This window comes from Lepidothrix coronata, unplaced genomic scaffold, assembly GCF_001604755.1.
Source record: "Lepidothrix coronata isolate B3197 unplaced genomic scaffold, Lepidothrix_coronata-1.0 Scaffold152, whole genome shotgun sequence".
Classification (NCBI taxonomy): domain Eukaryota; kingdom Metazoa; phylum Chordata; class Aves; order Passeriformes; family Pipridae; genus Lepidothrix; species Lepidothrix coronata.
Window position 1 is genome coordinate 81,470 of NW_016690332.1, and position 26,702 is coordinate 108,171.

The 26,702-nt window shown below is 39.7% G+C and overlaps 1 protein-coding gene across 2 annotated transcripts in view; it reads left to right on the plus strand.

The window, feature by feature from the left end:
* The window catches only part of PHLPP1 (PH domain and leucine rich repeat protein phosphatase 1), a 132,887-nt gene that overhangs the window by 42,673 nt on the left and 63,512 nt on the right, over window positions 1–26,702 (plus strand). Inside the window, exon 1 of one of the 2 annotated variants that reach the window (XM_017828773.1) lies at window positions 23,645–23,756. The exons of the other annotated variant lie outside the window; for it this stretch is intronic. The gene's annotated coding sequence lies outside the window, so the exon portion shown is untranslated. Of the gene's footprint in view, window positions 1–23,644; window positions 23,757–26,702 lie in introns of those variants that run through there. 2 annotated transcript variants of the gene reach the window in all.

A 26,702-nucleotide genomic window follows, 5' to 3' on the forward strand; every position in this document is an offset into this window, starting at 1 on the left:
ACCAGCCCTCACTAGACTTGGCTCACCCTGAGTTTTCTGCATCTCTTATGGCCAGCTGACTAGTTGATTTGACACTGTTTTACTCACAGTATGAAGAAACTATCTATCAAAAGCCTGCTAGAATTCTTACTTTTGCAGAATTACCATTTTCAACTACACTCATAAAAGGTCTGTGTTTCTGGAGGAATGAGTTTACATCTATTTTGGTTAAAAACAAGTTGAATTGGTATATAAGCTTATTTTACTGTCTCATAATATGGAGCCTAGAAGGCCTCAAAGACCTTTCCTTGTTCACTTAGGAAAAGGTATGGCTTTCTTCCAGTGCTGCAGAGCTTTCCTGATTTTTTTTCATTTCTTCTAATTCAGTAGCATTGTTAAAAGAAATAGCTGTAGGATGGAGTGAGGTGGAAGAACCTTTAGAGCAAGGATATTATGTTTTTGGAGATGAGGTGGTGGTTTTTTTTTGTTTTGGCTTTGTTTGTTGGTTTGGGTTTTTTTGTTTGTTTGTTTGGGGTTTTTTTAAGCTTCAAAGTGTAAGTTGTCTTTTTCGATAACCAGAGTTAGGAATGTAGCTGCTGCTGAACTGTTAAAAGCAATAAAATTGGTACATAGACATAGGAAAGCTGACATTTAATAACATATAGTGCAGAAGTGTTTGTAAGTAATTGAATTGTGTTCCTGCAATGTTAGGCATGGTACAAAATACTAATTCCTGCCCTTGAGATCTGCGTATAATCCAGCCAAAACCAAGGTAGTTCAAGCAAGCATAAACAAGCAGAGTGGTAAGTGTAGTGGGGCAGGTGTGTTTGTAAAGCAGCTGTTTTGCTTTTTGGTCTTAAGTGTGGATTAACTTAATGGAAAGAGGTGAAGGTGAGTTACAGGGGAGCGGGAGGGAAAGGTGTTGCAGTCCGTTACAGGGAATCTGGATTTGGAAATAATGGGGGAGAAATCACATCTGGCATTAAGAACCAAGTTGTTGCTTCTCAGTCTGTTAGAGAGAGAGGGCTGGAGGAGGAAGAGGAGTGAGGATCAGGGTAGCTCATAGGGCCAGCAACTTCCTTGCAGTCTAAAATGACTACAAGAGATACACTCCTTCTGTCCTTTGGACTGTGAGAGCTGTTTCCCCAGCTTTGTTTACTCTTCAGTGTGAGCTGTGGCAATAAAAATATTTACAGTAATTAGAAAAACTAATCCTTTATGAGAAGCAGAGGCAGTGATTATACCACTTACACGTTGTCCTTATGCACTTCCTGGTGTGATGAAAAGCAGTTGTTTATATGTGTGGTTCTCCGAAAACCCTTTCTTCATTCCCTTGTTCTTTGGTAATTGAAAAACAAATACCTTCTCCCCTGCTTATTTTACAAATGGCTGCTTAGTGGTAAGGATGTTTCTGAATATCTTACTTTAACTGAGGGAGGTTGATCAATATGCAGTGTGGAAGGATGTGAAACTGAGTTTTCTGTTACTCCTGACCTGTCACCTAGCTCCCACATTGTCAGCAGTGAACCTGGAAGTACCAGTGTTCTGTAGGACATGGAGATTCCCTTGGAGCCTCTCCTCTTTTAAGGGGCCTGCAGCTGAATCACAGTTGTCCCTCTTGCGGTGGTTGTGAATCATTATAGTTTTCCTAATGATGGAGCACTGGTCTCCTGTGGTCTGCTATAATAAGACTATAATAAGACAACAGTGAAATGTTGTCTAATTGCTGCTGAAATATCTTAAAGTCATTTTCTTATTTAACTTACTTATTCTAAAAGCGATGCTCTTATTTGTTACCTGTTACTTACAGTATATCTAGTTCTACAGCATCCCTTGCTGTAGATGCAGATGCTGTGACCTTCAGAGGAGTAAAGCATGTCTGCTCTGACTGTGTTGGGCTTGAACAGCCAAAGTCTTATTTTCCTTTAACCAAAATGGTAATTGTTCAGAGTTCAGAGACAGAATAAGTAAGGTATCATTTGCTTTTCTGTAGGTTTGTAGATCTATGGAATACACATGCTTTCGATATGAGCTGAAGTTGGAGCCTTTATAATTCACAGGGGCAAGAAGATGATTGTAAGTTGAGGATGTCTCAAACTAAGGAATTGAAGATCTGCCTTCAGTAATAGCATCCATCGATGTCTTAAAGGCAGACCTATTACCCCATATCCTTGTGACCCTAATTTTACCCCAAAATGGGAGATTATAGATTATAGATGTTAACACTGGTGGAGTTGAAAGCAGTGGGAATGGGTGGGGTTTCAGAACAGACTTCAGTGGTGTTTGAGGGCAAAGGTGATCTCATCTTGAAAGAGGAGCTTTTCTTCCAAGCTGGAGGAATGATAGGAATGATTTTAGTGTAGGTAATTTCAATGAGGGAATTTAATATTTCCAGCTCTGAAATGACTGAGAAGTACATGATCCATATTTTATTGCTTCTGGGAGAAATACCCTTTCTTGTTTCACTGTTCAGTGGATGGAGCAGGCTGCTATGTGTAACTTCATAGTCCTGTGATTTCTGTGTCTAGTATTCTGTGTTTATGTTACATCATCTGTCCTTGAGCAGTGATGGAAGAAAGAAGGCTCTTTTAAACACTCTGCAGTTGTCAAAAATATGCTACAAATGCTACAGATAGCAGCTTAACACCGAGAAGAAGGGGTCTTAGCTATCAAAGCTGTGAATCTCAGAGCTGTGGTGGTTTTGGAGTTTTCTCTTTTTTCTCATGCTTATACCTTAGGTTGGAGAGCAGGGGATATGAATAGCAAACAAATACATCATCACCTGAGAGGGTTTTGTGGATGAATAGTGTCTTTGGAGAAAGTACCAAATTGGGTTCATCTCCATCTTGCAGCACAAAGTGTGCTGTGGCTCTCCTGTTGCAGGAGTGCTGCAGGGTAGGAAGGGCGTTGTAGTCAATGCTATAGGCCTTCAGTACATGAAGGATACCCAGGTCTTTAGCAGGGAAAACACTGCTAAACCTGGTACAGTGTTTTGCTTTTCTTCACTGTTTTCTGTAGACAAGTCTGTGCTCCTTGGAAGAGGCTACAGGAGTATAAGTGGCCCAAGACTAACTGTAACTGTAAAGCAATCTCTGGTCTGTTGTGCTGTTGGCACTAAGCTAAATATTAAAAAGTGAGCTTAACCAAGAACAGGATATACCACCGGGGAGCTGTGGCTGTTCCATCTGACTCTTCAAATTAATTCTAGAGCTCAGAGATGAAGTTTGAGAGCAAGCAGCCTGGGGGCTCAAACAATAAATTGCAAATTGAGAAGTGATATTTTAAGAATTTTGTGACTGTAGGTAGGGGTGAGGGGTTAACATGCTTAAGTCATGCTAGTATTTTTTCCTTACATCAGTTTTTGCACTGAGACCAATAAGCTTAAAACTCTTCACAAGGTATTTAAAATGAAAGCCAACTTGGAGCAAATTTATGAGAAACAAATGGATGAGGGAGTGTGGAGGTGCCGCTGCTGACCCCACAGGTGGAATGGAATGTGTCTGTTTACAGCAGCATAAAAATAACCCTGCCAGGACATGCGTTGCCTAGGCAGAAATATCCTAAAGTCTCCTCTTAGTTTATGTTGTTCTTATACAAACAATACAAACTCAATCTGTTAATCTATGTGTTTATTAATCCAGTATAAATGGAAGTTTAAATATCTGATACTTACCTGAAGGAACCAGATGGTGTCAGACTGCTGTGAGTTATCTGATGGAGATGCTAGACTGTTACATTCAACTTCCATGGCCTTGCTTTTTGGTGACATTCCAGGCTGTTGTTGTTTTTCCTCCTACTCAGTTAATACAATAGCACACTTTTGTGGCTCAACATTTGTCAGGGCACTAAACCTATGGGCAGGGAGCCTGGAGAGCATTCAAAAAACAGGGCATGAGCTCTTTTTAGCACAGTCATGTAACGTAACCTCTGCATTGCTATTCACTTCATCAGAGTGGCCTCTCAGCTCAGCAGCCTTTCTGCTTCAGAGAAAGGTTTGGCACATATTTAAATCAGCATTCTCTGGTGTGGTATATCAGCTGGGAGGGTTGTTTGTTTGAAATTAATAATATGGAGAGTTTTGTTGCCAAGGAATAAGAGACTTACATTGGAATCAAGGTCTGGAATGTGTTAGTTTTAATGCTGCTACATTTAGTGATGCCTTGTTTCATAGGCAAGCAACTTGTTGAACAAGTTTTCCCAAGTAAGTACAATCTATAGTGTAATAAAGACTTGTGGTGGATTTCTTCCTTTTTGATACACTATCTGAAGTAGGTTTTGTGAGCCTCTTTTATAGGTAAGTCATTTTAATCTAAAATGTTTTTGTGGAAGTGCTTGGGAGTTTCCCTAGCTGCAGTTTGGAGAGCACTGTTCACTTTGTACGTGCCCTAAGTGGTATTTTGGCATGGGAAAGATTCAGATTTAGCCCGTGTGGTTTGGGTATGTTACATGCAACTGGTTGTTACTCTTTACCTTTTCTCAGTTTGTTCCCAGATCTTAAAGATTACTTCAATTGTCAGACTCTGATTTGGATGTTGATGTGCAAATGAACATATGACTAATCATTTGTAGCTGAAGAACTTGCTGCCTGAGTATTTTCATGCTAAATGTCCAGTTAATGGAAGCTTCTCCTGTGTCTTCGCCTAGTGTTTCCACTTAAAACCCCACGTTGCCACCACTTCTACAGACTGATTGCAGTGGTATAATTTTATATGGTGGGAGAAATGGAATGAGACTTGGTGTAGTGATTATGGTTAGTATGGGGATTTATATTGAAAGTATTCAGTTCGTGAGATTGCTGCATGACCCGTTATCTCTGAATTTTAACATGTGAGGGAAGTCACCTGCAATTAGCAAGTGTGGAAATTGCAAGGTGAGAAGGAGATGGGCAAGGTATTGGATTCTAAAAGGATTCCATGAGAAACAGTAGCTTAAAAAAACTCAAAAGAAAAAGCTGTTTTGTAGCAGAAGAATTTCATGGTCTGACCAACTGTGTGTTCCCACAAACAAGTGTACTGTCATGGCTGTGGGTGGTAAGGGAAAGGAACACTGGAAATTAACTGTAGAAGCGGGGGCGGAAGGGATGAGAATACCTTCAGATGATCCTGCTGCTTAACTGGTCTCATGGTGTCAAGAAACCATGGTCTGAGGAAGAACCCTTAAAGGAATCTTGTATTCAGAGTGCAGAGGCAGTATGCAAGATGGCTGTATATGGAGTGAATTGACAGACATTTTGAAGGGGGATGGGGGAGCAGGACATGAGGGCAATGTTTGCATTTATTCTGTTTCAGTATTGCTAAAGTTAACCATTCCCTTGAAATTTCTTATCGTTGAGGAACAACATGCAGTTAGTGGCTGGGCATTTCATGGAGAGATCAGTCCTGTAAAGGGAAGCAACCACTGAGTGAACAATCTTTTGGAATTGGAGGGAGGAAGGGGGAAAGTGTTGCAGAGGTGAGTTGAGGAGATAGCAACCCTGTGGTGAAACCATTTAAACTGCTTGTATGAAAGAGAAAGAGCCAGACGTAAGTCACCTCTCTGCAGAGCCCACGTGACTCTTGCTTGCCTGTGTGTAAAGCCAAGTGGCTGCAGCAATTTGCAAAACTCCTGTTGACATTGTTGGATGCTACTCTGAGACCTAGCTTACATGCTTTACTGTTGAAATATTATTAAAAGATTAATAGAGCTTCATCACTGTTGACAAAATAGTCCCGTAGCTGCAGTAGAGCAGCCTCGACTGCCTAATGTATGCAACAGCATAAACATGCACTGTTTCTTCCTGGAATATGAAAAGTATGTTGTCCTGAGTAACTAGCATACTTGCTGTTCTGTCTGCTCTAGCTGATGTTGAACATACCAAATGCTTATCTGTGCTAGGAGTTTTAAGAGTGGCTTCCCTGTATGTTGCTTCAATGTGAAACTACTTAAAATATTAGTTGACTGCCTCAAAAGTTGTCTTCAAAAGTGTTAAAAGCGTGTCAGTTCTAAAATAACTTCTTTCCTTACACAGGAAGATGAATTAGGTTGACTGTAATGTAAAAAAATGTCTCAGGCTGCTACATTGATAATTCATTATCAGATGCAGAGATTTAGTTCTTCCTTCCCCCTCCCTCCCGCGCAGTGAAAGTGACTTTCGGTTCGAGGGAGATGGAATTGTGGTTTATGCTGCAAGCTGTTGTATGGATGTGGAGAAATGCTGAAATAATCCTAAACATTCATGATCTATTGCAGTTTTAATTAGAAAAAATGAGACGTGGGAAAGTTGTCAGCCCTTAGAAATTAAATGGGCAAACTCAGTCTGAGCGCAAAGAGCAGTAACTTTGTATTTTTTTGAGAGGCTGAAAATGTTTAGGTGTTCTAAGTATCACAGGAGCGGTAACTGTTTAACACTAGCTGTTAATCAGATATTTTTATTATTTGGTAAGTGGAATAAATAGAAATTTTTGTATTTAAAATTTATTATTTTATTTTAAAAACATTATTTAACCTTTTAATTTATTATACCTAATAATTTATCCTATACTCACTTCTACTGTATTTTCAGTAAGCTTTCGATTTATATGACAAGGTGGAATATAGGGGGGTTTTTTAAACAAAAAATGTGGCATTGCAGTTCCCTTTACATTGTTATGAAACTACTGCTGAAAAAGAATTCAGGAAAAAAATTTGTGGGTTTTTTTGTTTTTTTTTTCCCTCCTTCCATGTAACTTGGCTAATGCTTGTTAAATCTTTTGGCACCTTGATACTTGTTCACAAAGCATACCTAACCTTCTCACCTTGTGAGAACGTATCTGACTGGTACTGTTGTTTCTGCTCTTTGCCTGGGTGTCATGCCACATACAGGTGTATGTTGATGTTGCCTCTGTGGACTTACTTCTGTCTGTGTTCCTCAGTTATAGCTGTGGAAATTGAGTGAAGAAAGACATCCAGAATGTTTCACATGGCAGGTCTTTGGTGGGAACACTGGGAGAGGAGAGCAGACTTGTGTCTTAAGCCCCACTTTAATTTTAGGCAATATAGTGAATTGCAGCTGAGATGCACTTGTGGGGTTTTTTCCTTACTGTTTAGTTGGTCCTGGTGTCCTGTACTCCTTGTGTGGTGTGTGACCCTTAATGTCCTTGCATGCCATAGTCCTTTTGTTGCTTTAAGAACAAAGGCTGAGAAATCAAAAGAGATTAAACATCCTCCAGCTGACCTCTGATGATGAAGTTTCACTGCTGTATTTAGATATAAAAAGGAAACCACAAGATAATGGGACTTGGGTGGGATTTCATGTAATTTAAAAACAGCATCCAAGTCTTTTCAGTCCGTAAAAGTTACAGTCTCTTTACCATCAAGACCAGTATTAAATTTAAGCTTAAATTGATTTGAAATACCAAAGTTTCTGAGGAAGGATTCCAGAGAAAAGGTAAAATGACAGGAGCAACTCAAAACAACAAAATTTTAGTTGCACTTGCTTTTGAGTAGACTATTTCCCATTTAGCTGTGACATAAACAAGGATTGTATGTATTTGAATTTGTTTATTCTCTGGCTTCAATAGGTGTTAATTCAAGTGAGATTTTTGAGGAGCAATATTGTCATTTCTGCTTAGCTGAGAGCTCTTCTTCCTCTGCTATGGAGAGGATCAGCTGTTTCTGTGTGGGCAGTGTTTGCTGATGCCGCATCTGAGGTAGCTCTGAAAATACTGAACATCAGCAGCCTTCAGCTTTTGGATTTTTTTTTTTTTCCTTTTAAGGTGGTGAAGTTGATCCACTACTTTGAAGTTGCCAGTGTGGTTTTAGAAATCTTGTTTTAGGTTATGACTGTGACTCATTACTCTTTTTCTGGCTTAAGAATGTACAGGGATTTGGGGACAAAATGATGGTTTATGAATGTTACAGAAGAATGTTGTCTCCAGGAAACCATAGACAAAGATTTGTAGTTGAGACACTTCAAATTTGCAGGTGGTTCCTTTTTCTTGTGCCTTACTGAAAAAGTTTAGTTTTATGTTGGAATGAAAATAGCTTTGTCTAGTTCTTAATAAAACATTTTGCTCCGAACTTTAAGGCTGTGCTCTTGCATAATCCATAAACTTAGGGGTGAGCGGGGCCATCCCCTCTTTTCATCAAAACTGAGCATTACACATAGGCTTTTTTTTTTTGCTTGGGAAATGTGATTTATTTCTATTTTGTATACAGCTACTTTAAAGTTCTGTTGCAAGCATACTTCATGCTAAACTTTGAGGTAGCTTAGTTCAGGAAAAGAAACTTTATCTGAACTGGATTTTTAGCTGCAGGAGTTAGTCAGCATCAAGGCCCTTCAGAAGACAGACTTATCTGTCTCAAAATGACAGACTTGCTTTCTGTTCCTCAAAACCACAACATGTGCTGTGGAATCTCATCCGTGTTTGAAGTAAAGACATCTTTCATCTGAGCATGGAGCTATTTTGTTTAATGCTTCTGTTTTCCACTGGTGTTTCTAGAGCAAGTAGAAAAGTGAGTGTGCAAGTAAGGAGCTGTTTTCTGGTTGAGAAGTGAACATGGGCACACTGACTTTAAGCTTTCTAACTTTGTGTAATTGTGTCGTTTTGTGTAGGCTTTGCAAAGAGATGAAGGCAATCATTCTCAAAGAGAACTTTATATTGAAGCAGGTGACTTCTCATTCTCTCACCTGCTTGTTAGAGTTTAATAGTTACCTTCGTATGCTTGAAGACTGAAGTAGCACATTATCATGTCACGTAGAGCAGTCTGCAAAGGGGGCTTCCATCTGTATCCTTTTCTAACAACTGAAATCGTATGGGTGTCATTACCTGTTGTCTTGAGTGCCACTTCTCATCACAGAGTGCATCCCCCATTGTGCATGGTGCAGGATTGCTGGCTCCTTTGCTCCCGAGAAAGAGCTTTGTGCCGTCATGGTGGTCTCTGCAGGACAGTGTCAGCATAATCTTGGACAGCAAAATTTATGCTCTACAGGATGGGCTAAGAAGCAAAAAACAACACTTGCAAATGTGAAGCAATATCCTTAGAACAGATCTGCCCTGAGCATCTTAAAACCCTGACAGCCTTGTGGTGCTTTACACTGAGGTGACTGACTTTGGAAATTCATATTAATGGTAGGAAAATGGGGAAACAAACAAAAAAAAGAAACAGTGGGAGACTGTAGTGAGGAAGGTTCTATGACAGTATGATTAGTTTTGGTGTAATATTACTTTTTTTTCCCCCCTTGCTATCATGTGACCTGGCATAGGGTTTGTATTCCAGGTGCTAGGATCTGTCCTGTGGCATGTGGAAAATATGGCTGTGAGAATAGAACATACAAAGGGACTGATCTAGAAATAGCCAGTCTGGTCAGAGAATTGGTATTCAAGATGCCTGCCTGGTGTATGTCTGTCCCTTTTATAATTAATCTTTAAAAAAGTGTTCTGGGGTTTTGTTTGTTTTGGGGTTTGGAGTGGGGTTTTTTGAGTTTGTTTTTTATTTTCTTCTTGCTGTGTACAGTAACCTGGCTGAAGTTGCTGGATTGACAGGGTCTGTATATAGGAATATTTAAACTGGGTAGTCTTATGCTTTAATGGAGGGATGGAAAATCTGTGCAAGTTGTGAAATGAAATGGTATTTGCCCCTGTAGTCCTGAATCACTGTCCAGCAAACTCTGATGCTACTTCTTCTCTTCCCAAGTTCTTCAACCTAAATGAAAAGAACAAGCACCAAGTATGAAGCTCCATTTCTGGTTTTAATATCACAGATAGGGAAATCCTGAAACTGCATGGCTTCCCTTTTATGGATTTGGTCTTTTAAGGAAAGAAACCCAGGCATGTGGAATGGAGACACAGGATTTGGGGTGGAACCTTTTTTCCAAGTTTTTTTGAGGACCAGTGACTTGCACATTTAGGCACTTCTAACCCTGTTGTGCGTATAGATGGTGGTGGAAGCAGCACTTAGTTCTTCAAGGGACAGGCACCCGCTAGAAAAGCGTTGCTTTCTTCAAAAATGTGATCGCCATTAGCTATTCACTTGTCTCTTGAACAGCATTTCCTTTCTTCAATAAAAACTGAAGTAGAAGGAATTACTTTCTTGAGTGCTGAAACAAGAGTGGAACGAACTCCTCCACTGCCAGCAAGGATTCTTTGGGAAAATAAGTCTTTATTCACAGTGCAGGCTCTTGCCTGTTTCTGCATCTACTGAAAAAGCATCATGGTCTTGATAGAGGGACTTGGTAGGGATAATTCCTGTGCAGTTAATGCAGTAGATTTGAGAGAGTTTTTCTTTCAAGCAGCACACACTCCAGCTTAAATGCAAACTCACATGGTAACTTCTTCGTGGTTCTGCCAACCCCCTTCTTTGAACTTAAATACAAATATGTATGTGAGAAAGTACTAAGTCTCGTCTAAGAAGACCTATAGGCAGATAAGTAGGCTTAGGCCAGGTTTGGGGCCCCAGTGTCCTTGAGACTCTCATGGTAGAAGAGATTGAGTTGAGCTGGTGTGTGGGGCAGGCAGAGCAGCAGGGACAGGCGTCCAGGCTCTGCTGTTGTTGTGTGGCTCGTGCTGGTATGAAGAATCAGAAATTTCAGTGATCTTGAAAATACTGTTTGCTTCATAAATGGGCAAGAAGGGAAGTGCTTTGGTTAAATTTTTCAGAGTAGTCTGGTCCAGAGCCATGAATTTTCTTAACCAGTTGCAGGAACATATTTTTCTCTTGACGGTATAAGATAGTGAAACAACCACAAAGCTGGTTTGCCATTTACTTAATGTGAAAGATATATACATCTTACATCTTTCCTTCTACCCCCGCTCCTCACCATGTAGTGAGCTATGGGAACTAGGCTTAGGATCCCAGCTATGATATACTATTACCCTATAAACCATAACACATATCTTTTTTCCAGTAAATTCTATCTGGCCTATATCCTGTACCTTGCTGACTGCACATCCATAACCTGTGTGATTTCTCACAGCAGACAAGTCCAGAGGCTAACTTCCTTGATTGTTTTCTGTGGAAAACTTTCCATCTTAAATAGGTAAATTGAAAATGACTCCCAACAGAGGAGCTCTGAGAATGTACCCACCAGTTCAGGGAAACTGCTTGCTTTCTTCAAATCCAAACAAAGAGCAGACAGTGTATATTTGAAAGCCTTTTTGTCATGATTCAGATCACTTGTCCTAGTTTCCAAAGCCGACTCAATAATGTCAGTTTGAGACTTACAATGGGATATGTCAGTATTTATTCTACCTCTTCTCCACTTCATAACATCCTAGTCCCATTATTTCATCCCTGCTCTTCTGCCATTGTTAAATAGCTTGATTCTGTCAGATTGAATAAATATCTAAATTCTGTCCACTGGAGAATGGCTCAGTTTCATCAGCAGATATAAATGCACAGAATTTCTAGAAAATGGAGCAGCACATTGTTGCTGCCTTTGTCTGTCTGTCTGTGGGCTACCCTTCTGCACAAACCCACTAAAACAGAGATGAAGTGATGAGAGCTACAGCTCCTGGTGTCCATGGGCTCTACCTTTTGTGCTCTTAAATGAGCAGGCAGTTTTGAGAGCCCAGCACCCGTGGGCTATACTTGGGCCACCCATGTATTCATATATCATGGGTGATGATAAAAGAAATTGTTTTAACTGGTGATTGCTGCAGACATGCTGAAGTAGCATGTTGCATTTTGTAAATATGATTTGGAGCTAATGAAGCAGATCAGAGAGAAGCAGCCTTTTACATAATGCCATTGCTTCAGCACTAATATGACTAATCTGTTTGGACAAATAACGATGAACTTCTGAATGGCTTATTGCAGGATGCTTGAGTAACTCGGTTAGAAACAACAACCTTTGTACTGGCATGATAATCTTTTTATAAGAACAAGTGGCTCGGTTCTCTTCAGAAGTGTACTATTTTTGTTTCAGAGCAGTGGGATGACAAGTCTTGGGATAATGCATTAATAAAATAAGAGAGAAAAAAAATCAACCGAACTGCATTATAATTGCAGACTGCAAAATGTTATTTGGATCATCATTTGTTGATACAGAAAAGAGAGGAGAATGGGACCAGGGATGCAGAGTGGTGTGTTGAGGGGCAGATAAAACTGCTAGTGGCTGCCTATAGAAAGTTTGCATCTTTACTAGAAAAACATTTAAGTGTTTCATAATTCACCCCTAAAGTAAGGAATTAATAAACAAAAAAACCCCCTAATTTTCAATGTTGTTAGGTTTTTACAGACTCTAGACAAATCTGCGTTAGTTCCACTTCAAGGGGTCTGGTGACAGAGTATTTTTATATTTGATAGATTCATAGGCTTCTCTTACCTTTCTGTGTACTTCTATGTTACGTGCTGTACTAGAAGAATAGTACCAGAAGATTAAATCTCTAATGATAAAGACTGAATGTACTTTTCTCCACAGATTGGTATAATGCTGTTGGCTTGTCCTCTTTAAAATGTTACTTAAAATGTGCTACCCTGCAGTGCTGGCTAACTCTCAAGGAGAGGAGACAATAGCTCAAATAACATATAAATATGGGAGTTGGTTGTATCTATATAATTTTAATAACTTGAAGCTGTCCTTTGTCAATAAGTGGTTTTGTGGCTTTATGCTTCTTCTGTAGAAGCTGAGTAGGTTTTTTTAAACCTCACAGCAAGGCAGTATTCCAGAGACAGAGATTCCGGTTAGGTGAAAAGCATGTAGCAGCCTCGGAGCCTGTAACGTTCCCTGTTTTCCAGCCTGGTATGGTCTTTGTTTTTGTCAAGGGTAAATCTGTAGCAAGAAGCTATCTGTGCCATGATGGATAAGTCTTGTACTTGATAGCATCTTTTATCTTTCAGTAATGTACCTCAGAGAAATGTGTCTTAAATGTGTTCTGTTCCTCTTTTGTTTTCATTAAATAATAGATTTAGTATTGCCTTGGAGGATTACTGTCCTTTAGCTTAAGGTGGCATTTAGAAGAGTACACTAAATGGCCTTATTCAATGGGAATCTTTTAATTTGTTTGAGTTGTGAAGGTAGAGCTGAAGGTGACTTGATAAGGAATGCTTTGAAAGGACAGATTTCTTGAATGTGCTTTCTTTCATCATTGCGATCTTCTGACCAGATCTCTCTCTAAAACTGCTGCTGTCACATTTTTATCTTTCAGCAGGTTTCCTTTACAGAAGTGTTATGAGCCTTTCTGATGCATCTCTGGGAAAATTATATTTTGTCATGGGGAAACTCACTGTTGCAACTATTTCCAAGAAACGTAGAAGTAGTCCTGAGCTACTGTACCGAGGTTAGCATTGTGACAGTACATAGTTAGGACTGTGAAGTTTGCAAATAGATTTTGAGGAAAGTCTGACTTCAAGTATTGAATTGTATTTACTTTGTTCCCAAACAGATTTTTCCCCTAATGAGTGTCGGATGAACACATCTGCTCCACTTGCAGCTTGCATAGGAAACTTTAAAAGTAATTTTGCCTGTGTGTTTTCTTTTCTCTTTCCTTTTTATTTTTGCCCTCTGAAATGGTAAACAAAGCGTAAACTTTAGAATACAAGAAAAGCAAGGGTAAGAAGTTTGGGTTTCAATCCAGTATCATGAGGCCTAGCACAGTGCTCTCAGATAATTTCCATTTTCCACAAGCAAACTTTACTGAGGGAACGTGAGAATTTTCTTTCCATGTGTTGGGTTCTATGTGGTGAAAACTTAATGCCATGTGTGGATTCAGAATGTCTTTTTGCATTAGCTTAAAATGTCTTGGAAAAGATCACCATCCTGTTCATTATGAAGTAACTGCTTCTAGTAAAATAAAAATCCCAATACAATCTTTTTCAGAGGTGATCTATGTTCTTATTTTAAAATTACTAAGTTATATAGATTTGACTATTTCAAATAAAGCTGATAAGACCAATATCTCTTTCAGATTAGACTTTGAATAAAAAAGTTTCTCAATTAAGAAGCTAAGAAGTTAATGAAAAAAAGAAGTTGTTTCCTTTAGTGATCAGGTTCTGGTGGACTGATGAGTTTATTTTCCAAAGATAGTCAAAGGATTTTGAAGCTACATGGGGTCCTCAAACTGTACTTCGTGGTTCAGTAAGACAAGACCTCAGTGACAGCTGACTAACTGAGCTGAAATCTTTGAGTCTCCCGGTCCTAATACGAACAAAGCCTATTTTTTGGAGGAGTGGTCAGTTCTGTCTCCGTAGCAAGTTCTAGTTGGCTTGCTCTGCATGTTACTGAGTATTAGAATATGCTAGCCTACTTTCCTCGGTGATGTCCTACAAATTTGAGTGCCTTTTTCCTAAAACTTATTAAGACAAGCTTTCCACTGTTTACTTCAAACATAGAAATTTGTCAAGCTGCTGTGACTGACGATATGGCACTCTTGGTTCCTGGTTCAGCATTAGTCTAGTAATGTGCTTTGTATAATTTTTAATTATGAATTTAAGGTAGCTTCAGGAAAAGGATCTCTGCCATGTTACGTGACTGTGATCTTGGTTTACACAATAAGCCTTCCTAACAAGATTTTTGTTGGTTCGTGTCATTCTTGGGGAACACAAGAACCTCTGCTGAAGTCAGCTTGTGGAGACAGCGGTGAGTTCTGCCCTGAAAGTAGCAAAAAAGGAGTAGTGAAAACATTTCAAATAGTTGGAAAGAAAGTGATTATAGGAAAAAAGTCTCACTGAGAATAGAGGCCAAGAAACTGGAGTGATTTTTTTTTTTGCTGAAATGCTAAGTTGTATAAATGTTTGAGTACAGCTGTCATACTTCCTCAAGGACTCTCTGTTTATGAACAGTCAAGACAACTGTATGCTTTTGTAGGAAAAAGACAATTAAAGTAAATGTGAATCAAAGTGTTTTTAAACTCACCTAGTGAGTTCTCACATTATATTAACAATTCTAATGACAAATAGTTTAGTGAAGCAGCAAGAGAAAGTATGTCTAAACAACTTTTTATACTATAAGTTAGTATGCAAAATGCAAACTGGATGAGGTAAACTACACATTTCCTTTCCCTTAATTACCTTCTGGGTCACTGGCTTATTTTGCTTCAAAAACCAGCAGGAGGCCACTACAAAAACTTAGATTTATGAGTAGGACATTGAGCAAGACAAACTAGGACAACAGTGGGAAGCGTTTTCCTGCATTGGAGGGGCAATTCTCCCTCTCATTCCTCCTTCCCATTAAACCTTTGCAGGTGTTCCACTGGTGTAAGACTGTTTGTAAGCCTTTCTCTCATCATCTAGGTTTGATAGCAAAACCGAAATACTGATGCCAATGTCCCTTGAAGCTGAAAGCAGTTTTTGATGATTGTGGCTGCTTTTTTCCTGTGTTGCTGTGCAGTTGATTCCTCAAGGTCTTGGAGAGGTGCTTCTGCTGGTGGTAGAGGCATGGGTTGCCTGCTCAGTGCTCCAGCCAGGGAAGGCCTGCTCTCAGGGCCTCATCCTGCTCCCTGTATGTGCACACCAACACATGGACATGTGCATGCGTGTGCTCACAGCCCCCATGAGCGTGACTAGAGCAGTTTGAACTTGGTTAGCACAAATTCAGCTATTTGGGCAGCAATAGCTGACTGAGCAGCTGGTCCCTATTTTATTTAGTGAACTGGTATTGTTGGGGGGGTTCAACAAACTTGACCTGTTGCCTAATGCCGTGGGATGTGTTTACCAACAATTTAAGTTAGTGAGGGCAGAGTAATGGACCCACTCTGGGGACTTATATAAGTCCCCTGTATCCAGCAGAGTGCTGTGAGTGTCATCAGCTGTTGAACATCAGGCTTGATTTAAATTGCTGCTGATAAAAATAGTATGTCCGATTCCTCTTTTTGCAGTGCTCTTTCTTAGAGTGCCATCTCCTTGTGTACGCCTTCACACTTAGTATGCTAGCCAATGTATCAACTTAAGTATTTTCTACTATTCCTGCTTAGTTTTGCTTAAGATTTAAGGGAAGCTGTTTTCAAGAATATATCCTTCATTTTTAGGTTTGTGCATATGCAGAATATGAAGGAAATATGGGAGAAAATAAAGCTGATTGCTTTCTTCATAAGTGGAGGGGCAGGTACTGTGCTCTACACTCTCATGACCAGTGACAGGGCACAAGGAATGACATGAAGCTGAGTCAAGGGAGGTTTGGGTTGGATATCAGGAAAAGGTTCTTCCCTCAGAGGGTGATTGGGCACTGAAGAGGGTCCCCGGGGAAATGGTCACAGCACCAAGCCTGAGTTAAGAAGTGTTTGGACAGCACTCTCAGGCACATGGTGTGATGCTTGGGATGTCCTGTGCAGGGCCAAGAGTTGGACTTGATGATCCTGATGGGTCCTTTCCAACTCAGCATATTCTATGATTTGACTATTTTTCATAAAAAACATTACATTGAATAATTTTATGGTGTTTCAGTTTAAGTCTCATTGTCCTTATGTAGCCAAATTTGATCTGTCCAGCTATCTAGAAATCATCTACTAGTTAAAACGCCTAGAAATTAGGGTTTCTTATTAAATCCATTAAGGTAGAAATAGTGTATATGAAACTTGCATTTAAAAAAAAATCCAAACCATCAACAATATGAGTTGTACTGATCTGAAGTATAATAGAATGATATCAATTTGGAGGTTGGCAGTGTTTGGCATTTTCTACCCAACGTGCTTCCCTTGTGCAAAGTAAGCAGTTTGTCATTAAAATTAATTACTGTTTTGCTCCTAGTAATAAATTTCACCGAACAAGTTTTTGTTTTTGTGATATTATAAATTAAAGTGCTGCAAGTATAATATATCCTTGACCGTTTCCTTTCTTGCTGAGATGAAGATATTTGGAATGCAAATAGTGTCAAAAAAAAAAAAGTCTTTAGGAGTCTCATTTCTCCCTCAAAGGAGGGTGAGTGGGCAGAGGAATCAAGATGATAGTATTTTGGGAAGGATTCCTTTCAAAATCTGTCTAAATGCTTTTAAAACTTAATCCTGCAAATGTTTGTGAATGAAAGAGCATCACGGACTTCTCCTGATGTTTTTCTGACAGTGAAGCTTCATATATGTTGTAGAGAGATGAACTTTAGCAGTGATCTTTATTGTGGACATATGGCTGTGTCCACTCACACAGTAGGTCTCTGGAAAGGGGAGGCAAATGAATTTTGATCCACCTTTTCTTGTTCCTCCTCTCTATTCAGTTCAGTGAAGCAGTCTGGTGAGATAGGAGGAGAGGATTTCTGCCATTAGGGTACTTGGTCATAAAGTCCAGGCTATTTGCATTCCTCTGCGTGGAGTTGACCTGTGAAAGGGCTTTTAGAAAGACAAATGATCCCTTCCTCTGTAAGGACACAGGCACTTAAGACAACTGGTCAGCTAGAGTGGGTGGATCAAAATGGAGAGGCTTCTTAAATGAGATATTGCATATTTTAGGTTTTTCCCGTGATTACAGGTGGAGGGTTCAATACAATTTTAATAAGATTAAGACGTGCTGAACTTTCAAGTGATGCGCATTGGAGGGGAGTGGTTTTGGTTTTAGATGCTAGTATTGGACAAGGATGGATGGTGGAACAGTTTCATTTGCTCTGCTTTCTTCAAAGTAAACAGTTTAACTACTATCTCTATATAGCTGCGATATTTTTTCCAAAGGTAGAAGAAGCATTCATTCCTATGGCAGAAAAATGAAATACTATTATGGTCTGACTACAATCAATATACTTAAATGGACTTAGTTGTGCTGTGTATTACACTGAACACTGTCCAGCTGGACTGCTGTCTTGGCATTTGAGAGGACTTGGATTCAAGTGCCAGTAAAGAAGCTGCTCAGTTTTCAGGATGGGGTCCTCTCATAGGTAGGTGTGCACTTCAGACTCTTCTGGGTATTTTCACAGAGAGGGAAAGCTCTGACAAGTAGCCTCAGCTTCAAGTTGATCCTACTAGTGTTGTACAAAGTACTCATGGTGGGTATTTATGGTTCCCTATCTAAAATTATCGCGAACCAGAGCTAAAGTGGTGCTCTGATGAATTTCAAGTTCCTAAGGTTGTTTTTAGCACGCTCACTTTCCTGTCAAAGCTGAATTTATGAACTTATTTTGATTTCTCCTAGATAACTTCCTGAGGCTTCAGGAGCTTTAAATCAGACTGTGTACTTGTAAAACTGGACCTTTGTACAGGCTTTTTCTCCACTTGCTACAAGTGTGGAAATTTTCAATATATTTCCTACAGGGATGTGTAGCATCAAACAAGAGACCTTAAAGTGTAGTCAGGTTTATGAGCTAACACTTGTGATTGTCCTTTCACAGACCCTTGGACTGCTTTGGACAGAAAACTGATGGGTTTGGGGATGACTCAGATGTGTGATGGTTGATTTAATTTAAAAAGGGAATGGAAAAAGCCAATCTTTTCTGGTTTTTTCCTCTCCTTTGTAATAAAACCGTATGACGTGCACTCCTAGACAATTCCCATATGCTATCCAGTTACTTCTAGTCTCTGTGGTAGAAAAGACAAGAAACTGTGTCAAACCTGATATCTGTGGGCATGTGATAAATCTTCTCTGCCTGTTTCCACGGGTAGAAAGGCATTGGGAAAACATTCCCTTTCATGTTTCTTCATGATACATCTCTCTCCACTGTTTCCTTCTTCACACTTTATAAAATAGGGTTTCCTTCCTTTGTCTTGGTCTGCCCCCCCCCCAAATGTAGTCTGAAGTACAGAGTTTTGACACAAGTTCCCTTTTACTGCTGACATACTTGTTTAATGTATGTTAGCATAATCCAACCTTTGTCATGTAAATTTAAAAAAAGCAAACACTTGAATGACAGAAGTCGATTTAGAGTGACTCAAAGGGTATGTGTTCTTTAGCAAGAAAACAAGGTGGATGACTAAAAGCAGGCAGAAATCAGGGTAGTGAAGCTTTCCAAGGGTATCTGCAGATCCAGTCTCTCCTTTTCCATCATCCAGGCTTCTGTGTGATTCTTTGAAGCTGCTCTTGCTGATAAGAGAGAAGTGAAAATTATTACGGGTTTAGTTAGGAACAGTCTCTAACTACAGAGTTGTAGGAGAGAGTGGGGGGCGGGGGAGAAGAGGCAACTGGAGGATATGTACTCTGTGCTACTTACTGAACTCAAAGCTGCGAACCAGAAAGGTTATTGCTTCGACTAACTTTTTTAAAGAAAGGTTTGTGGCACACTATATAAAATCACATGCACGCACAAATATTGACTACTGGTCTGTGGGGAAAGCAGCCAAGGTATAGACATAAAGTGTATGAACTAAGCTTACCTAGCAAGTTGTGGACACACTGGCTCATATCATGGAGTAAGATTGACTTATAGGGACATTGCTCAGCCAGAATTCCCTCTAGCCATAGCTTGGAAATCTCATGTTAATAAAGCTGAATTTTAAATGACAGATAATTCTCTGACTAATTGCTTGTGCTATTTCTTCTGGCTTTTATATTTTTCTGTCTTTGTGCATCTTAAAGCAGTCACTCAATTCTTACCTACTAGTTCCTCTTTTTTATTTATTAGGTATTACGGCTTTTGATTGTAGGTGTTGACAATTCCAAATCCAGCATTCTGGATAGCCTTCTCTTTGCAAGGCTAAGCTTTGGAGGCACTTGACTGGACAGCTTATGTATTTCACTATATACATTTCAGCTTATACATTTTGGTATTGTTCCACATCAGTTATTTGTGATTTTTTAAACTAGATCTGGTTGAGATGTGCTAGTAATAGCCTTGCAATACTGTACAGAATTGTTTTGATGTAAGCTGCTTATCAGGTGGGTCCTGTGATAAATCTTGAGTTGAGATTTTGACCTATACAATAATGCTGGTACAGTGCTGGTACTGTTGTAGAAGTGTCGTACTTAAAATGCTTTACCTTAACAAGGATTTAGATTACTACATGCTTTTAGAGATGTAAAATACCTGATTTGTTTCTTCTCGTGAAAGAGCAAGGAGAAAATCATTGTACGTGAATACATTTAACACACAAAATAGCTTTATCATCTTGCGGTTGGTGGAATTTTAGTCTAGAATACGTAGAAAGATGACATTTGTGTTATGTATGAAGGTCATATGAAACAATTCTTGATCTAGCGTGCATATGGGTTCCTCTGTAGCTTTTTTAAACATTTGACTACCCACATCTTCCATCCTCAGGGCAAGGCAGGTACGTGCAAGGGCGTGTAGAGATTTGCTCAACTTTTGCTGGTGGGGAGCATGGATTTGTGTCTTTCTGTCATAGTACTAAGACAAACAGATGAACTTCTGCCAGGGGCTGTCATTCTTCCTCCTCAGAGGAGTGTGTGTTCAAGTAGTTATTTTGAGCTTCCATTGCCATGCCTCATGTTGAGCATCTAACACTGATAAAACCTGAAAGCTGCTGTTAACTTCAGTGGAGTCATCAGTGTAATTTTGCTCTTCAATTCCATCAAGACTCCAGCTTTGCCTAAAACAGTTGGTTAGCTCAGAGCTTTTGCCAATACAGCAATTGCTTTAGATAGGGTAAGTATCCTTTGGGATGCAAGGGATTTTACTGTGCTTGTGGCTTTATTGTGCATCGGGAGTATAACAAGTAGAATTCAATTTTTGCATGACTTCACAAAAATAAATGTGCATCTCCAGCATTCTGTTCAGCTGTGCTTTATGGGGGCTGAATTGGGAAGAAAGGGAAAAGATCAGTTGAACATTCATTGGGTCCTATCCTACAGAAGCTGTGCATGCTGTCATGCTAGTCATGGTACTACTGGCAAGTTTGTAAGGCCTAGTGCTTTTGGCCCCATCTATTGCATTTTCACCTTTTTAATATCAGTGCACAGAACTGTAAAACTGTTCAGAAAGTGGAGTTTCTTGAGGCCATCTTAATAAGGGATAGTTTGAAATGTGTTGCTAAAGTATTCTTTTAAAGAAATATATGCAAGGAATTTGATCAGATACTAGTACAAATCTTCCCAGTGTAAGACTAATTCTGTTTTAAATTTACTTTGAGCAAAAGTACTTGGTAGATGATGTCACTATGAATTTATTCAGTAGCTTCCTGAAATGAATCCTAAGTTCAAGATGGGAAAGTTGGTTTAGGTAATACTTCCTGGAAGCCTCTTGACCAATATTGTAGCTCTTTACAACTTTAAAGCACAGGAGGAAAATTACATTTTTTTCTTGATGGTTCATTTTCAGGATATTTCAGTTATTTCTCCATACAGAGGTGTCATATGGGGCTTTCCCAGAAGAGTTACTATTAAGTTTTCCTACTGAAAAGCAGGTGACTCTCTTCCCTTTTCAAGCTTCAAAATTAAATGTTTGGACATAACAGCCTGCAGTCCGTTGTAGTTCATTGCAAGCAGAAGTTGGGACATCCCGTGTGCCTTGAGAGCCTCGTTGTTTTGCTGAAATAAACAAACCTGCTTGCATGTAACTTGCTTGGATTTCCTGCAGACAAGTGAAGTGAATGGAAATGCATAGGTCTCAGAGTTTGAATGTGAGCTGCAGGAGTAGTCTGTAGGGATAGATGGAATGAAGAATTTGGAAACAGGTGGGTTTTCAGTTGGTTGGGGTTGAATCTGTGTTTTTGAGGTTTGCTTCTACAAGCCGAACTGTAAAATCTGTCAAAACACCTTGGAACAGCTAGATCTGGAGTTCACTTGTTACAATCAGAACAATTTAGTTCCAAGGCTTTGGGTTTGCTTCCTCTGCATAGTAATCCAGATGAATTTCCACTTTGCTTGCTTGCTTTTAATTGCAAGTGTGTCCTGTCCACCACTGCGTATCCTACTTTAGCCTGTTGCTCTTATTAAGTTGTCCTAGTGTAGGAGTTGTGCTGGTTAACAGTGGCTCTTGAATTCTGCTGAATCACTGTTAGGTTTTTTTTCAGAAGCTTTTGCTTATTGTAAGTTGATATTTAGTTTTTGACAGTAAAGTTATTGCAGTAATTTTCTATGGTTATTGGTGACATTTGATAGAAAAGCTTTTCAGAAAAGTAATTATAGTTAAATTTTGCCTGTGATATCCTTTTAAGTGTTGATACCATGATTTTAGGGTTCCTGTGTGGAGAATGGTGAATCATGTGAGAACAAGATACAGTGAACGATCAAGTGAACAAACGTTGAACTCTGTCTCAGTGGGGGAAGAGGGATATTTTCTGGATTATGAAATACATACAAACCTTTCCTCCAGTGAGGATTTACTCTTAAGTGGAAGACAGGATTATTGCTGTTAAACTAGTAACTATGTTTTATTGTATCCTATCATATAGAGATAATGCTTGTTTTTAAGGATGATCTTCCTGTAAAGTAGGAGGAACATGTTTCACAAAGATTGAAGGCTTGTCTGTCTTCTACTCTTGCCAGTTTTGTCTCATGCTGAATGTTTCTTTCAAGAAAAAAACCAAGTTGATATAGTTTAGTAAAATCCAACATTTGGGGTCTGCTTTTGTTTCTCAGGTTGAAAGATAACAGCCTTCAAATAGTGGAGCTTGAATGGCTAATTCCTAAAAGAAACGTAACTACTTCAGAGCTTCCCCCAGGGCCCATATAATACAGAGTGCAGCAAAATGAGGAGTATGAGTAAACTGCGTAACTAAGCTAATAGTTACATGCCCTTAAGAACACCATAATGGTGACAGTGTCCCTCTTTGACAGAGCAGTACTGAATCTATTGGCAGCCTTGTGTTAAATCTTACAGGCATCTTTACGAGTCTAAGTAGATTTGAGTCCAAAAATTCAACTGCTGATTTTGGAATGGTTTGCCACGTGAAACTTCGATTGAGATATATATCTATATATCTATATATCTTGGTCTGTTACCTTTGCAAAAGCATCCTGCTGGTAGAGACTACAAAGTGAATCCTTGGTCTTAGTTAAACATAAAACCTGCTAATTCTGTGCCTTTGTTCTTAAATTACGACAGTGTGGACCTTCACCAGGAAAAATACTTCTAATAAGCATGTAACTGTAAGTAGGTTTTCTTCATAGTTTCAAGTAAAAATGAGAGCAGTAAAATAGTTTCAAAGGTTTTACTTGTGCTTTTCTGCTTCCTTTGCCACCTTTCCTTTTTTTTTTTTTAAATCCAACTGGCTGCTTTATTTTTATACATCTCATTGCACTGGGCCTTGCCTGAAGTCATCACCGCTGTCCTTAGTTTGACAAGAATGAAAGGGGAAGCAGCCTTACATGACTGAGAAGCTTCAAAAACATTACAGGCAGTAGCTTCATCTGTATTCAGTGAAAGGGCTTGAGCAAAAGTTGAAATCTGCTGAATGATCTGGCAGTAAGGGTTCAGCAACAGCTATTGTGGCAGTTTCCCAAAAGGTGGGCAAAGACACTCAAGCGCTTTCAGTGTTTTGAGCTAATTGAGGCCTCTTTGCACTTACATTTAGGCAGGACCGGTACTGAGTCTCAATTTGCTGGTTCACAGGCAAGGTGTTCCTGATTTCAATTCAGAGGGGTGGTGGGGACGGTGCTTCAGGTGTGAACCAAGGGGCTGCCACCCACCATGTTGGTTTCACCTGACCAGCTAGGAAATAGCCCTGCTTTCCCAAGTGGGTTCAGACCAAAATCCTAAAAATTGAATGGTAGGTGTTCTTTTTCTCCAATGCACACAAGAATTGATATTCACAAAATGTTAGTGTGTGAATTATCTTATTTTCTGACATGACTTGCTGAAAGTTGTGGGTGGGTTTCATTACACATCCTCTCTAGCAGCAGCCACCGTGTCACAGCTCTGGCCCCTACGTGCCATTCTTCTTCTCTCCATGCTGAACTACTCACCGTGAGCTGTCCCTAAGGCCTCTCATTCAAAAAGAGAAGCAAGAAACTAAAGCAGCCTGTTTTGTCTGAAAGGGCTCGAGGACAGCTTGCACAGAACAGCTGATGTGGTAGGGCTGATGCAATGCTGGCCTCAGGCCAGGGGCCCAATAGTGTGCAGATGAGGATGACGACCTCTGTAGCTGACCAGCTGTAGCAGGAAAAATACATCCCTAAATTAGGCACTCGGAGTTATTCAGTCACTTCTGAAAAGTTTCGAACTTAAGACAGTATTCCTACTAAATAATAACTTAAGCCTCTCTTACCACTGGTGAATACTCAAGACAACTCAGGGCGGGCAGTGTCTCCAGCTGGCCGGGCTGCCTGCACCATGCAGATTGTGAGGAATTTTTAGTTTTCATTCCATCAAACCAATATTAGTAATAAAAATAAGACCCGCTGCACAGAAGTGAACATGTTTCTTTTGTCAACACTTTTCCCTGCTCTTACTTTGGTAATGTCTTAAGTTGTTCTTTAGAGGCAGACTTTACTGGCTGTACTTTTTAAACGGGGGAATAATGAGTACTTGCAACTTAATCAGCCGTAGAGCTGCAGAGAGGCTTTTTTTTTCTCCCTGAGTACTTTTATGTCCCATAATGAGCTGGTATTTTATAACTTCTGATGGTAATGTGTTCCATATGTCTTCCATTGCTGGGATAAAGGGCTTTACTCCAGAACCCAAAGCAAGTGGCTGTGGATATTCATTTAATAAGGTTTTAAGTCTTTGCACTAGGCGGGATGTCTGTATGTTGCATACCTGGAGCTTCCTCAGGCTGCTCGTGGTGAGGTCTTAGTTCTTTAACATTGTGGAAAGATCACTCGTGTCCCATCCGTGCTTCCTATGAAGCAGGGTAAGTTTTGTGGTTCCAGTGACAGTTCTGCTGTTTCCGTCAAATTCCTTGGTTTTTTTTGTCCTTGTTGTGAGTACTACTAGTTTCCCTCCAGGACTCGAGACAAGAAAAACTGAGAGGAATTCAACCATGAATATCAAGATAGCCAAATGAGTGGTCAGCTTATAATTCCTTGAGGCATCTCCTCTAATGCCTCACACAGAACAAAAGTTCTGTTGTGGGGGTGCTTAGGAGTTGCTGTAGTCTTGGCGACCTGACAGAAATGAAAAATAATCTTTTTATGGTTTCTTGCTAAAATACTCAAACTACTCTGGTTGGGCTTAGTGTTCGAAAAACATTTTCTGGTATGCAACTCTTCTAGATGTTCTGGCATATTTGCTTCCACTCTGATCAGTGCAGCAATAATTACATTTGAAGTTTTTGGCAGGATTCAAATTTGTTTCAAGTCACAAAGGATCATCATTACCGTTTTATCTGCACTATGATCACAGGCCCCTGTGAAAACTCATCTGCTTCCTTCAGGGTTAGTTAAAACTGAAGAAAAACCTGAATGTGAATCTCATGCAACCTTCTAAATCTTGAATGGGAGGTCTGTAAGGCAGATTTGAGGAACATAATTTCAGAACTGCTGATGCTTTTACTGGAAACAGTGCTGGCACTGGCAGGTTACCTCAAAAACAGCTGATTTTTGGTGGTGATGCTGTAGTTATGCAATAATTTGTGGTGTTTGATTCTTAGCCTAAAGGAATTCTGGTGTAGTCCAGATTGCCCCTCATCTCTCTTGTACACTTGGAAGAAGAAGGTCATTTGCCTTCTCATTTGAGTATTTTCCAGGTCATAGAAAAGGCAGGTGCAGTTCTGAGCCCTTCCCATGTCCTCCACTTCCCAGCCTGTCAGGGATGAGCCCTCTTGCAGGAGACTCTGCCACCTGCTGCTTTCCTCCGTGAAGTGAGGAACAACCAGCCTTAGATTGCTTCACACTTTCCAAGTCCTATCCCACTTCTGCTGTGACAGAGCTTGCTGTCATTTAAACTTTTCCTGCTTTTATGCTCACTTGGCAGCAAATATCCGAGCTCTTTAAAGCTGCAGTCTGTCCAAGCGTATTTTTCAGTAGGCAAGGCTGCTGCTTTTCAAACAGCTTTTGTGCATAGTTACCTGCAAAACTTCTACAGATTTAGGAATCTGGTTCCGCAATTAGTTGGAATGTCCTTGAATAACCTCTGCTTAGAATCAAAATAAGCCAATGGCTTTTGACTCTTCCCCCCCACACTTGCATGATAATGGAACACTATGATACTATCAAATACCAATTATTACAACCCTTTAGCAGGAAGAAAACTGAATATGTGAGCAGATTGCGTCTCAGGCAACAACATGTGATCCAATATTAAACATGAGCTTTTCAAGTTATAGAATCATGGAAGAGCATAGGTTGGAAGGGACCTTGAAAGATCATCTGGTCCAACCAGATGGTTGGTTATGTAGCGAAGTAGACAAGAATAGGAAAAGAGAAGCCATTTGCTTTAATGAAATAGGCCCAGTATTTTATGTATATATATCCCAGTATGTTCTCATCAAGAACCTTCTGGCTTTCACTTAGCAAAGTGTAGTACTTTCTGGGAAAAAGCACCTTAAATCCTTCGAAGGGTTCCTTTGAATTTAAAGGAGTTATTTAATTTTTTTAAAATTTTTTTTTGGTATCTGTGGGAATAACTATAGGTTCTTATCCCAGTAATTTTCCAATCAAATATGAAGTTTGAGAGAAAACTCATGATTACTTCTAGTGATAGCTCTGTTCTGGCTTTTCTAGTAAACCTTTACTAATGATAATAATTGTTACTGTGATTTACAACCTCTGTGAATTTATATGAAATTTTAAGAACTGCCTTTTAGAGACTCTTGTGTAGTTTTACAGGTCCAGCTGTGCCTAACTTCATGTAGCTAGTTCAAGAGTCTGGTCCTAGAAAGCAGGTTGCTCAGGCATCTGACTTTTTCCCCTGTAACTTTTTTCCAAGATTAATTTCTCAGCACCCTTTGTGAAGTGTGAGTACCCAGTGTGGTAGTTGTTTTACCACTAGACTAGGCAGGGTAATGGTACTTCTCAGTTGCTCCAGAATGCCGTTGTGTTTCCTACCAAACCTCTTGGTTACTGTGCTGCAGCTGGAG